A 16,686-nucleotide genomic window follows, 5' to 3' on the forward strand; every position below is an offset into this window, starting at 1 on the left:
CAATGTTTTGATCATAAAGTGATGTTGTATCTTGTCAAAGGCCTTTTCTGCATCTATCAAAATGATCATGTGGATTTTGTGTTTAACATTGTTTATGTGGTGCATTACATTGACAGATTTCCATATGTTGAACCTCCCCTGCATTCCTGGGATGAATCCCACTTGATCAAGGTGGATAATGCTTTTGATGTGTTGCTGGATTTGGTTTGCAAGGATTTTGTACAGTAGTTTTTTTTTAATCTTATTTTATTTTTTTTTCAATTTGTAAAATGTTTTCCATAATTATAAAAAATATCCCATGGTAATACCCTCCCTCCCCCCTTTTCGCCTTTGAAATTCCGTTCTTCATCATATCCCCTCCCCACCTCAATAAGTCTCTCTTTTATTTTGATGTCATGATCTTTCCCTCCTCTTATGATGGTCTTATTCAGGATCTTTAAGTGAACGTTCATCAGGGAAATAGGCCGGTAGTTTTCTTGTGGCATCTCTGCCTAGTTTTGCATTTAGAGTTATACTAGAGTTATCGAAGGTGTTGGGGAGCTTTCCCTGTTCTCCAATTGTGTGGCACAGTTTGAGAATGATTGGTTTGAGTTCTTCCATGATGGATTTATAAGATTCAGATGAGAAGCCATCTGGTCCTGAACTCTTCTTTTTGGGGAGGTTTTTTTTTTTTTTTTTTACTATTATTACTTTTTCAATCTCAATGAGTGTGATAGGTTTGTTTAGGAGATGAATTTGGTCTGAGTTTAGCTTTAATAGATGGTATGTGTCCAGGAATTTATCCATTTCCTCCATATTATCCTGTTTTGTGGAGGAGAAAATAAGTCCTGATGATCCTCCCAATTTCAGTTATGTCTGTTGTGATCTCCCCTTTCTTATTTTGAATTTTGTTACATTGAAGCTTGTCTTGTTTTGCTTAATAAAATTGGCCAGTGGTTTGTCAATCTTGTTCATTTTCTCAAAGATACAGCTCTATGTTTTGTCAATTTTCTTAATTGTTTTCTTAGTATCCAATTCATTAATTTCTTTTCGGTTCTTAATTATTTGTTTCCGTCTGGAGCTTCTTGGATTGGATCCTTCTTGCTTTTCCAGTGCCTTTATGTGTATGGTTAGGTTATTGAGTTGGGATCTGTCTGTCTTTGTTATGAAGGCATTTAGTGCTATGGATTTTCTCCTGAGGACTTCCTTCATTGTGTCCCATAAGAATTTCCATGTTGTATTCTCATTGTCATTTATTTCTAGAAATTTCACAATTTCTTTTTTTTTTTTTTATTTCTTCCTCTATCCATTTATTGTTAAAAGTTGTGCTGTTCAGTTTCCAGGAGCCAGTGGGATGCTGGGTGGGCCTTTTGTTGTTAATTTCTGAGAATATAGTATTGTAATCTGATATCATACAGGGAATTATACCAATCTTCCTAAGTACATGGAGGCAGGCTTTGTGAACTAGTATATGATCTGTTTTAGAGAATGTTTTATCAGATGCTGAGAAGAATGTGTATTTTGTAGATTTTCGATGGAATGTTCTGTACATGTCTGTTAGGTCTAAGTAATCTATGGTTTTGTTGAGCTTTCTTACTTCCCTGATCAATTTCTGTTTGGATGATCTGTCAATTGCTGATAATGGTGTATTGAAATTCCCAACTATGATGAGGCTGGTGGTTATTTCTGTTGTATTCTCAAGTAGGTTTTGTTTTATTAATTGTGGTGGCCCAGTGTTTGGTGCATAAAGATTAATGGTTGTGATATCTTCTTCATAGAGCATTCCCTTGATAAATAGGATATGGCCTTGTTTGTCTGTTTTGATTATTTTTGGTTTGAAGTCTATTTTATCTGATATTAATATAGCTGTGCCTGCTTGTTTCTTGTTCCTGATTGCTTGGAATATTGTTTTCTACCCTTTCACCCTGAGGTGGTTCTGTCTTTAATGGTGAGATGGGTTTCTGTAAGACAACAGATTGAGGGGACTAATTTTCTGATCCATCCTGTTAGCTTTTGTTGCAGTCCGGTTCGCATTGCTGGTAGAAATCACCCAACCAAGAGTAGCTTCTGGGAAAAAGAGATTTATTTTGGCTTATAGGCGCTAGGGGAAGCTTCACGATGGCAGGGGAAAACGATGGCATGAGCAGAAGGTGGACATCACCCCCTGGCCAACATAAGATGGACCACAGCAACAGGAGGGTGTGCCAAACACTGGGATGGGGAAACTGGCTATAAAGCCCATAAGCCCACCCCCAACAATACACTCCCTCCAGGAGGCATTAATTCCCAAATATCCATCATCTGGGAACCTAGCATTCAGAACACCTAAGTTTATGGGGGACACCTGAATCAAACCACCACAGCTTGTGTCTTTTGATGGGTGAATTAAGCCATTAATATCTAGTGTAATAACTTTGAGATAGATTTGGTCCGTGCCATATTGTGTTGGTATATGTGGTTGGGTGTTTGAATGGACATTGATGTTTTTTGAACCTTCTCTCAGTTTGGTTATTGTGATCTGCTTCTTATGGGCATTTGAGTGTGATTATTTGATTCTTCTCTGTGGAAAATTTCCTGAAGTACTTTGTATGTTTGGTTTTGTGTTCATATTTGTAAAGTTGAGTTTTGTCAGGGAAGGTTTTTCTTTAACCATCTATTATGAGGGATATTTTTGCTTGGTAGAGTAGTTTGGCTTAGAAGCAATAGGTTCTTACAGTTTGCAGTGCTGCATTCCAGGCCCTTCTGGCATTCAGGGTTTACACTGAGATATCTGATGTGATTCTGATGGGGTTACCTTTAAATGTGATGTGTTGTTTTTCCCTAGCTGCTTTTAGGACTTTCTCTTTCATGTCCATGTTTAAAGTCTTAATGACAATATGTCTTGGAGATTTTCTCCTTTGGTCCAATGTATTTGGAGTTTCTTTAGCTTCATGAATCTTTATGGGTCTTTCTTTTGAACAAGTTGGAATGTGTTCTTCAATTATTCTGTTGAATAAGTTCTCCATTCCTTTGATCTGAATTTCTTCCCCTTCTGGTATTCCCATGATATAAATGTTGGGACATTTGAAGGCTAGAGATATTGGACTGAGAGGTTTAAGATTTTTAAGCTGGAAAACTTCAAGCAAGTTAAATTTACTGGTACAGAGACTGACGTTAGGTTACTCAAGCTTTCTCTTGTTAACACATTAGCAATCTTAAGGTGATCCAATTGCTTTACATTAAAACAATGGAAAGGATGCCTGAGAAAAGACTGTCATAGAAATGCAAAATCTTGGAAAGAGTTGACTGCAGAAGGAACCTGCTTTTCAGGCTATGATTTCTTTTGTCCCTGAATTAAGAATATGGCTGTGTCCTGTACAAGTGGTATTGGTTTCAGCAGCATGAAAGTTGTGAGGAGTGGTTGTGAATTGCACAGGGTTCCAGGAGCTGCTGCTGAGATGCAGCATGAGGTAGGGCCTGATACCCTGATAGGCAGGAAGAACCTTTGGAAGATGGACTGTGGTTTGTATGGAGACCTGAAAATATATTGGATATACCAGGACTGTGCAAGGAGTACCATGGAGGGCACCATTGGTCTAGGATGGAAGTGTTCCCTGGCTACTCTGCCCAGCTATAGGGGCAAATTGGAATATCAGGAGACTGTCAGTTTCTTGTTATATTGAACTTAAACTGCAGAAGTTTGATATTGTTTTATGGTGGTTGAGTTTGCATTGTTTTAGTCTCTCCATGCTATGCATTATACTAGTTGAAAATTTTTACTCTGTGAGTTAAGTTGTTAGAAGTGTTTAACTTGTATGATTTTACAGGTCTTAGTATCTTAAATTGGTCAAGAATGTGGGGACCCTTGAAGGTGAACTGAGTACAATTTACAAAGTATGATGCTTATAAATTTATTGGGGGCCAGGGGTAGAATGTGGTGGTTTGAATAGATGTTCCCCAATATATCCCATTTTTATTTTGTTTGTGTTTGCATCTGCAGCCACCTGGCAGTGTAACTGGGTGGATCTTAAGGTGTGATGGTGGGTTTCAGATTTCAATCTAAAGATATGCAAAGTGTGCCTAGCTGGAGTTCCTGAAGTGTGTTGTGTTTTTGGCTTTTAGGCTTATGCCCCCCCCCCCCCTTTCCTTGGACCTGTGAAATCAGGGCAGCTACTGTGCCATTCATGGAACTTCCTCCTGGATATGTAAGCTTCAAAAAATATCCCTTCCCCCATAACTGTGCCTCATCTGGAAGTTTATCTTAGTTAACCTGTTGCTGTCTGCTACACTACCATACCATTTTTAAGAGCCCCAAATTCTCAAATTCCTATTTCCCATGGAACTCAGAGACCAAGGAGAAGTAATTTGCTGCAGCTGGCTTCTGTGACCTCACTTAGTGGCTGGACAGTGGTGCTGCCAATGTAAATCAGACAGCCATTTTGAGTAAATAAAGAGCCAAGGCCCGGCTCAGATGAGGAACTAGCTGACTAATGTGCTATTTTTGTTTCTGTATCAGTGCTTGCTTAGCTATAGCCCCCACACCCCGATTCCTAGAGAGCCTCCACCCAACAACATTCCAGAGATATCTAGTGGCCTCTTGCAAAAGATAAGTTCTGCAAAGAGCTCTTGGAAAATATAGGTTCTGCAAACTGACCTATGATAAGTAGGCTGGAGTTCCCACACATGCCCTCTCTGAAATTCCTTTGTGTGCCCTCTTAGAACCAATCATTTTAAAAGTCGCAATATGGTATAAACACAGTGATCTTTTTTTCTATATAAACCCCTTCCCTCTGAGGGTCAGGGCTCTCTCATTCAATACTGCTGTGCCAGACTGCGTGGACAGAGCCCAGGCCTAGGCTTGCATTAAAGAAACATGCTGCTTTTACATTAGAGTGTCTCGGCTTCTGTGTCAGTTCTCTGGGTGACTCCTGGGTGACCGGCGTTCTTGCCTCCTGGTCAGGGGTCTTGGCACAACAAGAGTAGGATGGGTCACAAGCATGTGTGGCAATGCCCAGATGTTTTTGTGGGCTCTAGGGAATTGTGCTCAGATGGTTTCAGTCACACTCAGATCTTCATGCTTGTCTGGGAAGTGCTTTTATCAGAAGAGCATCTCTCCAGTCTGGATAAAGTATTATTATCCCAGTGTGGTGGTGCATGCCTGTGTTTACAGTGCTTGGGAGGTGAATGTATACAGGAATTATATGATGTCAATGGCTACATGAGACTCTATGCCAAAGAACTAAAGCCAAAAACAAAGGACTTCCTTGTTAGCATAACGTTTCTTAGTTAATGTGGGGGAATTCATCTGGATATAAATTCTGCCACTTGGCTGGGAGTTTTGTAATAATTTGTAAGCCAGTATTTGAGGAAATCTCCCTGTAGAATTCAACTGTTACAGAGTTCCAGCACCATGGTTATAAGTTCAGCTCCTGAAAATACTTGGACTTCTATAAAAACATGGTCAAATGTAAACTATGCTAAGTAAATGACTTAATACCTCCATAATATAAAATATTAGTAGTTACATAGAGGATTCATGAAAACACTTATTCTGCCAATGCTAAATTGACTCACCAGTGAGAATCTACTTAAGGGTCATACATGCTCTGTGGCTGATGGGCCCATATTGACTCAGCTAGTCCAAATACTTTCCATATGAAAGGTATCATATGTGCAGACTCCTCAATATAATTTTCTTAATCATTACAATAGATGCTGGGAAGGTTCAGAACAACCCTTCAGGCTGTGTGGTCCAAGTGTTGTCTGTTGCTGCTACCTACCTCTGCTGTTGTGGATTGATAGCAAACATACATAGTGAGGTGTAAACTAATAATCTGGCTGTTTTCCAAAGAAGCTTCTTTTAAACATCAAAATCTGAATTTTATCTAATATCCACATTCATGAAATACTATTCTTTTTACCCCAGCATGTTGAAAAAGTTCATATCCTACAGACATAAAGAAACACGTGTCTACCCACATTAGGCTTGTGGCTATAATTTTCAACTCTTGCTCCACTTGAAGATGTGCATTATCAATCCATCTTCTATTTACCTATCAATGTATCTGTCTACCATATATTACATATCATCTGCAGATTAGGTAACTATAAATTTTGTCATACGTTAAAATGCATAAACCTAAATTTTCCCAAAATAGTGTGGGATCACCTTGCTACATGATCAATTATTCATACTTGCTTATCACTCTAATGCTTTCTATATTTATATGCATTGTTTTTCTTTTGCTTTCTCCTTCCTTCATCTCTCTCCATCCTTCCCTATATCCCTCCCACTCTCCCTTCCTTTCTATCTCCCTCTTCATAATATCCCTTTTCTGCCCTTTCTCTTCTCTTTTCTATCCTGCCTCTCACCTCTCTCCTCTCTTTTCCTCTTCCCTTTCCCCTTTCTCCCCTGTCTCCCTTCTCTCTCCCTCCTCTTCTCTCTCCTCCTGTAAAGGTACGCTGGTATGGAACTTATTATATATGCAAGGATGTTCTTCAACTTCTAATCTTCCCATCTCTACCTCCTGAATGTTGGGCTTGCATATGTGTGCCACCAAGCCTTGTTGACATACTATTTTATTGAAAAATATTAATCTGTTTGAGAGTAATTCCAACTACATTTCAGTTTCTGAGAGTGCAAGAACCTTTCTAACCTAGGAAAATATGAGCTAATTCATGTTCATTGGTGGCATGCAGTGGGTGCATTTTATTCAATTCGCTAGCCTGGCTCTGTAGAGGCCCATCCTTCAGGCTATTGGTCCTAGCAGTGCCTCCTCAGCTGGCTGTCAGCATTCCTCCCCTGTCAGTTCCTCATCAGTGCTAACTCTGCTAGATCTCTGTTCACCATGACATTTTCTGTGCTCATGAATCTCATCTCTGATGGAAACCTGGAGTGCCAACATGGAGTGATAGAGCAAACACACATTCATAATGTTTCTCCTGGATATATTTTATTTTATCCTTCTTCACTCTGTTGTCATATCGAGCTTTAGATAGAGAGTACTAGAGTTCTGTTTGAAAACCTCTACTTTCTTTTAATGTCTTATTGGTTTAAATTAGACTTTAATATCTTCATAAGTTGTCAGGAAATGAATTTATGTAATAAAGCCATTAAACCATTATCTTTCCTCATGGATGAAATTGTGATGTGTGTGTATATAAATTCATACATTAACTCAATTGAATAGTAATTAGGCTTCTATAAATGAATTTAATAAAATTTCTTTCATAATACCATAAGCAATTAGAATGGTTTTTCCTTTGGGGTCCCAACTTTAGTGTAATTTATTTTAACATATCTTTTAATTCATACGTTACCATCAGCCTACTGAAACCAAGTAAAATAGCATCTCGTATCTGGATTCTAAAGAATTAACTGAAAAAAAAATGTTTAGAAAATTCTTTCATATCTTTTGTTGCTTCAACATTTTCGTGAATTTTATGGTATTGTCTTTCTTACATTATTAATGGTTACCTCAATTATGATCATACATGTTTCCACATTTCATGAGGATAATAATGGCTCTGTCAGACATTGACCTTTGAAACTGAGAAGCTAGATTCTAGTATAGATTAGGTATAACTGAATTATGTGGGTGGCAAATTCTTGCATAATAAAATGAAGGGTTTAGTGATGTTCTGATTCTCATTACTGAATGTATTTCACTAGGGAGTATAATAGCACCTGCACTTCAGGTGGAATTTTCCATTTGTATTTTCAAAAATAAGAGAACTCTTCTAAAAATGATGTAAATATTTATGACATTGAATATTCTATAGCCCCAGATGATTTTGATATTTTGATTTGTTCTTTGACAAGGTTTCTCATAATCTCTGTTATTTTTTTCTACTTCTGACACTGTAAAATATATTAAAAGGCCGGCTAATGAGCAGTAGTTTTAACATTGTCTACATGACTGTGGCATTTTTTCTTGGGGCTTGGAAGCATAGTGCTAGGGCTTCATAAGCAATACACAATTTTCCAAATTTTAAAAATATAATAAATAATAATAATAAAATATAATAAATATAATCTATTTGAGTGAGTTGAGTGAGAGAGACCAAGAGAGAGAATAGGTGTTCCAGGGCCTCTAGCAACTACAGGTGAAATCCAGACATTTGTGCCACATTCTTCATCTGGGCTATGTTGGTGTTCTAGGGGAATCAAACTTGGGTCCTTAGGCTTTGCAGGATAATGCCTTAACCACTAAGCCATATCTCCAGCTTGCAATGCATTTTTTTAAATTGAATCTTTTATAAAATAAACAAACAACAAAAAAACTAAGCTTCATCTCACCCTCTTCAGGGTCCTTTGATTCTGTTGCTGCCTCTATGGACCTGTTGAGGGCTCAACTTTTTAGTATATCTTCTAAATTATAGGATTCTATGGCTCCAGTTCCACTTGTGTTCAGTTTTGTGTCTCCCCCAACTTACCCTCCACTCAGGCTCCACTGTTCCTATTGCCCAGGCCTCCAGATGTCCATTAGGGATGTCAGTATCTTGTGCTGATCCAGTAGCCATCTCCTCCTAGCTATCCTCTTGCATCTTGCGTTTGTATGCTGAGATTAAAGGTATGAACCACCAAGTCTATCTATCATATTTTCCCTCATTTGTGTTACGACAAATTAGAGGTATTAAACAGAAAAAAATTGTAGTTTTTAAAAGATTATAAATTTTTTAATATAAATACATTTCAAATACAAATATTGAGTCAGGCATGATGACACATTCCTTTAATCCCAGCACTTAGGAGTCAGAAGTAAGAAGATTATTTTGAGTTTGAGACAATTCTGTAACTACATAGTGAATTCCAGGTCAGCCTGGGCATGAGTGAGGACCTACCTAAATATATATATATTTAAGTTTAACTTCATATTTATTTAGGCATATTCATTTATTCATATTTTAATGAGTTGAAAATTTTTTATTCTCCCTCTGTATAGAATAAATTTGCATGTACAAAACTTTGTCTATGTAGACATCATAGAAAAATGAGAAGGCTCCAAGAAACAGTAACAAATAATTACACTGCCCTTCTTCTTTGTCTGATATAGGATATGTGTTTGTGTGTTTAACTATTAACAGAGTTAGTTGTACAAAGTTGACTTAGATATATTTCCTGTAACTATTTGAACTTATTAGTCTCTAATGTGTAAATGAGAGTCTGGGAATCATAGTCTTCAAAATTTTCCCAGACTCATCTGGTTGTGCATTGAGAAAAGTACTTGAATTTTTTTTTTAATTTTTATTAACATTTTCCATGATTATAAAATATATCCCATGGTAATTCCCTCCCTCCCCACCCCCACACTTTCCCGTTTGAAATTCCATTCTCCATCATATTACCTCCCCATTACAATCATTGTAATTACATATATACAATATCAACCTATTAAGTATCCTCCTCCCTTCCTTTCTCCACCCTTTATGTCTCCTTTTCAACTTACTGGCCTCTGCTACTAAGTATTTTCATTCTCACACAGAAGCCCAGTCATCTGTAGCTAGGATCCCCATATGAGAGAGAACATGTGGCGCTTGGCTTTCTGGGCCTGGGTTACCTCACTTAGTATAATACTTTCCAGGTCCATCCATTTTTCTGCAAATTTCATATCTTCATTTTTCTTTACCGCTGAGTAGAACTCCATTGTATAAATGTACCACATCTTCATTATCCACTCATCTGTTGAGGGACATCTAGGCTGGTTCCATTTCCCAGCTATTATAAATTGAGCAGCAATAAACATGGTTGAGCATGTACTTCTAAGGAAATGAGATGAGTCCTTTGGATATATGCCTAGGAGTGCTATAGCTGGGTCATATGGTAGATCAATCTCTAGCTGCTTTAGGAACCTCCACACTGTTTTCCACAATGGCTGGACCAGATTGCATTCCCACCAGCAGTGCAGAAGGGTTCCTTTTTTTCCACATCCCCGCCAACATTTATGATCATTTGTTTTCATGATGGTGGCCAATCTGACAGGAGTGAGATGGAATCTCAATGTAGTTTTAATCTGCATTTCCCTGATGACTAGTGACGTAGAACATTTTTTTAGGTGCTTATATGCCATTCGTATTTCTTCCTTTGAGAACTCTCTATTTAGCTCCTTAGCCCATTTTTTGATTGGCTTGTTTGATTCCTTATTGGTTAACTTTTTGAGTTCTTTGTATATCCTAGATATTAATCCTCTATCAGATATATAGCTGGCGAAGATTTTTTCCCATTCTGTAGGTTGCCTCTTTGCTTTTTTCACTGTGTCCTTTGCGGTGCAAAATCTTTGTAATTTCATGAGGTCCCAGTGGTTAATCTGTGGTTTTATTGCCTGAGCAATTGGGGTTGTATTCAGAAAGTCTTTGCCAAGACCAATATGTTGAAGGGTTTCCCCTACTTTTTCCTCTAGCAGTTTCAAAGTTTCCGGTCTGATGTTAAGGTCTTTAATCCATTTGGACTTAATTCTTGTGCATGGCGAGAGAGAAGAATCTATTTTCATCCTTCTACAGATATTTATCCAGTTTTCAAAACACCATTTGCTGAAGAGGCTGTCTCTTCTCCAATGAGTATTTTTGGCATTTTTATCTAATATCAGGTGGCTATAGCTACTTGGGCTTACATCTGGGTCCTCTATTCTGTTACACTGATCTACATGTCTGTTTTTGTGCCAGTACCATGCTGTTTTTGTTACTATGGCTCTGTAGTATAGGTTAAAATCAGGTATGGTGATACCACCAGCCTCTTTTTTGTTGCTCAGTATTATTTTAGATATTCGAGGTTTTTTATGGTTCCAAATGAATTTTTGGATTGTTTTTTCTATTTCCATGAAGAAAGCCTTTGGAATTTTGATAGGGATTGCATTAAATGTGTAGATTGCTTTAGGTAAGATTGCCATTTTCACGATATTGATTCTTCTAAGCCAGGAACAAGGGATGTTTCTCCACTTTCTAGTGTCTTCTGCAATTTCTTGCTTGAGTGTTTTAAAGTTCTCATTGTATAGATTCTTTACTTCCTTGGTTAGGTTTATTCCAAGGTATTTTATTTTTTTTGATGCAATTGTGAATGGGAGTGATTCTCTGATTTCATCCTCTGTGTGTTTGTTGTTAGCATATACGAAGGCTACTGATTTCTGTGTATTTATTTTGTATCCTGCTACATTGCTGTAGGTTTTTGATCAGCTCTAACAGCTTGCTAGTAGAGTCTTTAGGGTCCTTTATGTATAGAATCATGTCATCTGCAAATAATGATAACTTGATTTCTTCCTTTCCAATTTGTATCCCTTTTATGTGTGTCTCTTGCCTTATTGCTATGGCTAAGACTTCCAAAACTACATTAAATAGAAGTGGAGACAGTGGACACCCTTGTCTTGTTCCTGATTTTAGTGGAAAAGCTTCCAGTTTTTCCCCATTTAGTAATATGTTGGCTGTAGGCTTGTCATAAATAGCCTTTATTATATTGAGATATGTTCCTTCTATTCCCAGTCTCTGTAGGACTTTTATCATGAAGGGATGTTGGATTTTGTCAAATGCTTTCTCTGCATCTAATGAGATGATCATGTGATTTTTGTCCTTCAACCCATTTATGTAATGTATTACATTTATAGATTTGCGTATGTTGAACCATCCCTGCATCTCTGGGATAAAGCCTACTTGGTCAGGGTGAATGATCTTTTTGATATACTCTTGTATTCTGTTTGCCAATATTTTGTTGAGAATTTTTGCATCTATGTTCATGAGGGAGATTGGTCTGTAATTTTCTTTTTTTGTTCTATCTTTGCCTGGTTTTGGTATCAGGGTGATGCTGGCCTCATAGAAGGAGTTTGGTAGGATTCCTTCTTTTTCTATTTCCTGGAAAAGCTTAAGAAGCAATGGTGTTAGCTCTTCCTTAAAAGTCTGGTAAAATTCAGCAGTGAATCCATCTGGGCCTGGGCTTTTTTTAGTTGGGAGATTATTGATAACTACTCGGATCTCCATGTTTGTTATAGGTCTACTTAAGTGATTAATCTCATTTTGATTTAATTTAGGTAGGTCATATAGATCAAGGAAATCATCCATTTCTTTCAGATTTTCATACTTTGTGGAGTATATGCTTTTATAGTATGTCCCTATAATTTTTTGAATTTCTCTGGAATGTGTTGTGATGTTACCTTGTTCATCTCTGATTTTATTAATTTGTGTCTCTTCTCTCTTTCTTTTGGTCAGATTTGCTAAGGGTTTATCAATCTTGTTTATCCTTTCAGAGAACCAACTCTTTGTTTCATTAATTCTTTGGATTGTTCTTTTTGTTTCTATTTCATTAATTTCTGCCCTAATCTTTATTATTTCTTCCCGTCTACTACTTTTTGGTTTGCCTTGTTCTTCTTTTTCCAAGGCTTTAAGGCGAAGCATTAGGTCGTTTACTTGCGACCTTTCTAATTTCTTAATATAGGCACTTAAGGCTATAAATTTACCTCTTAGAACTGCCTTCATTGTGTCCCAGAGATTTTGGTATGTTGTGTTCTCATTATCATTTGACTCTATAAATTTTTTGATTTCCTTTTTGATTTCTTCATTGACCCACTCATCATTTAGTAGTGTATTGTTTAGTTTCCATGATTTTGTGTATGCTCTATAGCCTTTCTTGCTACTGATTTGTAGTTTAATTCCATTGTGGTCAGATAGAATGCAAGGAATTATTTCAATTTTCCTGAATTTGTTAAGATTTGCTTTGTGTCCTAATATATGGTCTATTTTAGAGAATGTTCCATGTGCTGCTGAAAAGAATGTATATTCTGCAGCCTTTGGGTGAAATGTCCTGTATATATCTGTTAGGTCCATTCCTTCTATGACCTCATTTAGTCCAAATGCCTCTCTGTTTATTCTTTCCCTGGATGACCTGTCAATTGATGAGAGTGGGGTGTTAAAGTCACCCACCACCACTGTGTTTGGTGTTATCTGTGACCTTAGTTCTAATAGTGTTTGTTTGACGAATTTGGGAGCCCCCATGTTAGGTGCATATATGTTTAGGATTGTAATGTCCTCCTGTTGGAGTGTGCCCTTAATCAATATAAAGTGACCTTCCTTATCTTTTTTGACTAACGTTTGACTAAAGTCTACCTTGTCTGATATTAGGATAGCAACCCCTGCTTGTTTTCTAGGCCCATTTGCTTGAAACACCGTCTTCCAACCTCTCACCCTAAGATAATGTCTATCCTTTGTAGAAAGGTGAGTTTCTTGGAGACAACAAATTGTAGGATCCTGCTTTTTAACCCAGTCTGCAAATCTATGTCTTTTCGTTGGGGCATTGAGACCGTTGATATTAAGAGATATTATTGAAAGGTGTGTATTTATGTTTGCCATTTGTGTGTGTGTGTGTGTTACTTGTTCTACCTGTGCTCTCTTCTGTTAACTGGTATTTGAGTATGGCTGGTTTTTTCTAGGTTCCTTATATGTGTGCTTTTCCTTTTGTTCAGCATGGAGGATTCTATCAAGTATTTTCTGTAGAGCTGGTTTTGTCTTCAGATATTCCTTTAACCTGCTTTTGTCATGGAATGTCTTTATTTCTCCATCTATTTGGATGGATAACTTTGCAGGATAAAGTAACCTTGGTTGACAGTTGTTATCTTTCGGAAGTTGGAATATATCACTGCAAGCCCTTCTGGCTTTAAAAGTTTGTGTTGAATAATCTGCTGTAATCCTGATGGGCTTGCTTTTGTAGGTAACTTGATTTTTCTCTCTAACTGCTTTCAATATTTTTTCTTTGGTTTGTGTGTTTGGAAGTTTGAGTATAATGTGGCGAGGAGAGTTTCTTTCTGGGTTTTGTCTGGCTGGGGTTCTAAAGGCTTCCTGTATCTGTATTGGCACCTCTTTCCCAATTTGGGGAAAATTTTCCTCTATGATTTTGTTGAAGATGCCTACTATGCCTCTGGAGTGGAGTTCTTCTCCTTCTACTATGCCCTGAATTCTTATATTGGATCTTTTCATAGTGTCCCGAATATCTTGAAATTCCCACTCATACTTTTCTATAAGTTTGTCTTTCTCTTTGTTGGACTGCATTAGGTCTGCCACCTGATCTTCTAGCTTAGATATTCTGTCCTCTCCCTCATCCATCCTACTGGTGAGATTTTCTACAGAGTTTTTTATTTCATTAACTGTGTTCTTCATTGCTAGTAATTCTGACTGGTTTTTCTTTATTATTTCTATTTCCCTATTTATATCTTATATTGCCTTCTTTATTTCATTAAATTGGTGTCCTGCCTCTTCTTTGATTCCTTTGATTTCCTCTTTGATTTCCTCTTTGATTTCTTCTTTGATTGTTTTCATGTGTTCTTTGACCTCTTTGAACATATTTATAATTATTCTTTTGAACTCTTTCTCAGGCATTTCCTCTAACTCTTTCTCACTGGAGGACATTTCTGATGCATTAATACTTTTAGGTGGATTTATATCGTCTTGCTTTTTAGTGTTTCTTGTGTTATAATGTATATATTTTTGCATCTTGGATTAAGTTAATGCTTGGATTTTCTAGCTAGCTGTGTATTCTTAGCTGTATCAATTGATTTGATGTAATATATTTTCAGGGTAGGACCTTAAGGTATTAGGTGTGGCTCTTAAGACTCTCAGAGTATCTACAAAGATGTTCTTAGGGGTTGAGTTTCCCTGCTATAGGAGTATTCAAGCAGGCTGAGTGGAATAAAATACTGGTAGATTCTAAAATTTAACTAAACACTATACACATTCCATCAAAAACAGCCCCGAGTATGTATGCAAGAGTAGTTATTATAATGACCAGATCCTCTATCAACAAAGAGGTTTAGATTTCTGGTCTGTTGAGGTATCCAAGTCAGCTTGTGACCAAGTGAGACCCTTCCCTGGTGCAATCCCAGTTACCTTGGGTGATTGTGGTCTCAGTCAAGTTGCTGCCTGGGTCGTCGGGCTGCTGTTCTGATTTCTGGAGCTGGGCACTTGCTTTTCCTACGGGGCAAAGTGAGCCGCTGCTGCTGCCTCTGCTGCTGTCGTAGCTGCCACCACCAGAGCCACCACCGCTGCTGAAGCTGCCACTGCCGTGTGCACTGCTGCTGTTCACCCCGAAGCCGCTGCTGTGGGATCTGCCGCCTCTGCCGCTCCTGGGTCCGCTGCTGCTGGGGCCGCTGGTACCGGTGCTGGAGCTGCTGAAGTTGCTGCCGAACTCTGCTCCTGCTTGGGTCCTGCTGTCAGCCCAAGTTGGCGTGGCCAGTCCCGGGCCGCTTCTGTGTTCGCTGGAGCTGGGTTCAGGTGGTGTGGGAGGGGAGGTAGCCGCGGCTGCTCTGGTTGTATCGCTGTTCCTCGTGTGCTTCTACCTCGCGGTCTGCTCTTCCCTCCGTTGCTCGCTGCCGCTCTCCCCTCACGTTTCCCGAGTTGCGGAGAGCGCGGTGTGAGGGGAAAATTCCACACCTGGCTTGTCCTGCGTCTCGAGCCGAGAGACCGGCGGCTTTCTGCCGCTCCACAGCTGCGGCGGGTGGCCGAGCCGCCCCGGAGCCGCTGTTCCTGCCTGTGCAGGCTCTGGATGCTCTGGAACTCTTCTACTTCTCTGCTGCTGCCTCAATTTCCTATACACCTCACTTTTTAGTAAAAGTGTGTATTTTGCTGAGTTTTTTTGGTCTTTTTCCCCCCTAGGCTGCTTTGGCGTGGTACCTACGCCGCCATCTTAACCGGAAGTCAGTACTTGAATTTTTGGGAGTGGTGACAAGTTTCAATAATCCCCACAGAAGATACTTCAGTATGGTATCCTCGAGGCCACTGATACTTTAAAAAATATATTTAATTATTTGAGAGAGACAGAGAGCAAGAGAGAGCAAAAATATAGATAGAAAGAAAGAAAGTAGGAAGGAAGGAAGGAACAAAGGAAAGAAAGGAAAAAAGAAAGAAAGGAAAGAAGAAAGAAAGGAAAGAATGAAAGAAGGAAGGAAGGAAAAAAGGAAGGAAGGAAGGAAGGAAGGAAGGAAGGAAGGAAGGAAGGAAGGAATGAAGGAAGGAAGGAAGGAAGGAAGAAGGAAGGAAGGAAGGAAGGAAAGAAAGAAAGAAAGAAAGAAAGAAAGAAAGGAAGAAAGGAAGAAAGAAAAAGAAAGAAAGAAAGAAAGAAAGAAAGAAAGAAAGAAAGAAAGAAAGAAAGAAAGAAAGGAAGGAAGGAAGGGAGGAAGAAAGAGAGAGAGAGAGAAAGGAAGGAATGGTGGAAAAAAGAAAGAAAGAAAGAAAGAGAAAGAAAAAGAAAGATAGATAGATAGAAAGAAAGACAGGAAGAAAGAAGAAAAGAAAGAAAGAAACAAAGAAAAAGGGAATGGGCATTCCAGGGCCTCTATCCCCTACAAACAAACTCCAGACACATGCCCCCATCCCCCTGTATCTAGCTTATGTAGGTACTGGGGAATCAGACCTGTATCTTAGGCTTCGCAGGCAAGATCCTTAATTATTAAGCCATCTCTCTAAGCCACCGTGATACTTTTAACCTTAGGGTAATGGCATAGCAAGAATTTTGTCGTATTGCTTGAGGTGGGTGTCTCTTTTATAAGGCATTGTTACTACATGCAGTGAGAGCGAAGGCAAGGAGATGTGAAAGCTAAACAAAAAGGTCCCCTGGCCATATAATTTTCAACACAAATGGCTGTCAGTTCTATACACAGCAAATTCAAGATATTTGAGTGATAACTAAATTTGGTATAGATTATCTCATAAGGTTGTATAACATGTATCTTTGAGTTTATAAACAACATGTCTGAAACA

Source organism: Jaculus jaculus, unplaced genomic scaffold (assembly GCF_020740685.1).
Source record: "Jaculus jaculus isolate mJacJac1 unplaced genomic scaffold, mJacJac1.mat.Y.cur mat_scaffold_46_1_974171_arrow_ctg1, whole genome shotgun sequence".
In the NCBI taxonomy this organism is placed as follows: Eukaryota; Metazoa; Chordata; class Mammalia; order Rodentia; family Dipodidae; genus Jaculus; species Jaculus jaculus.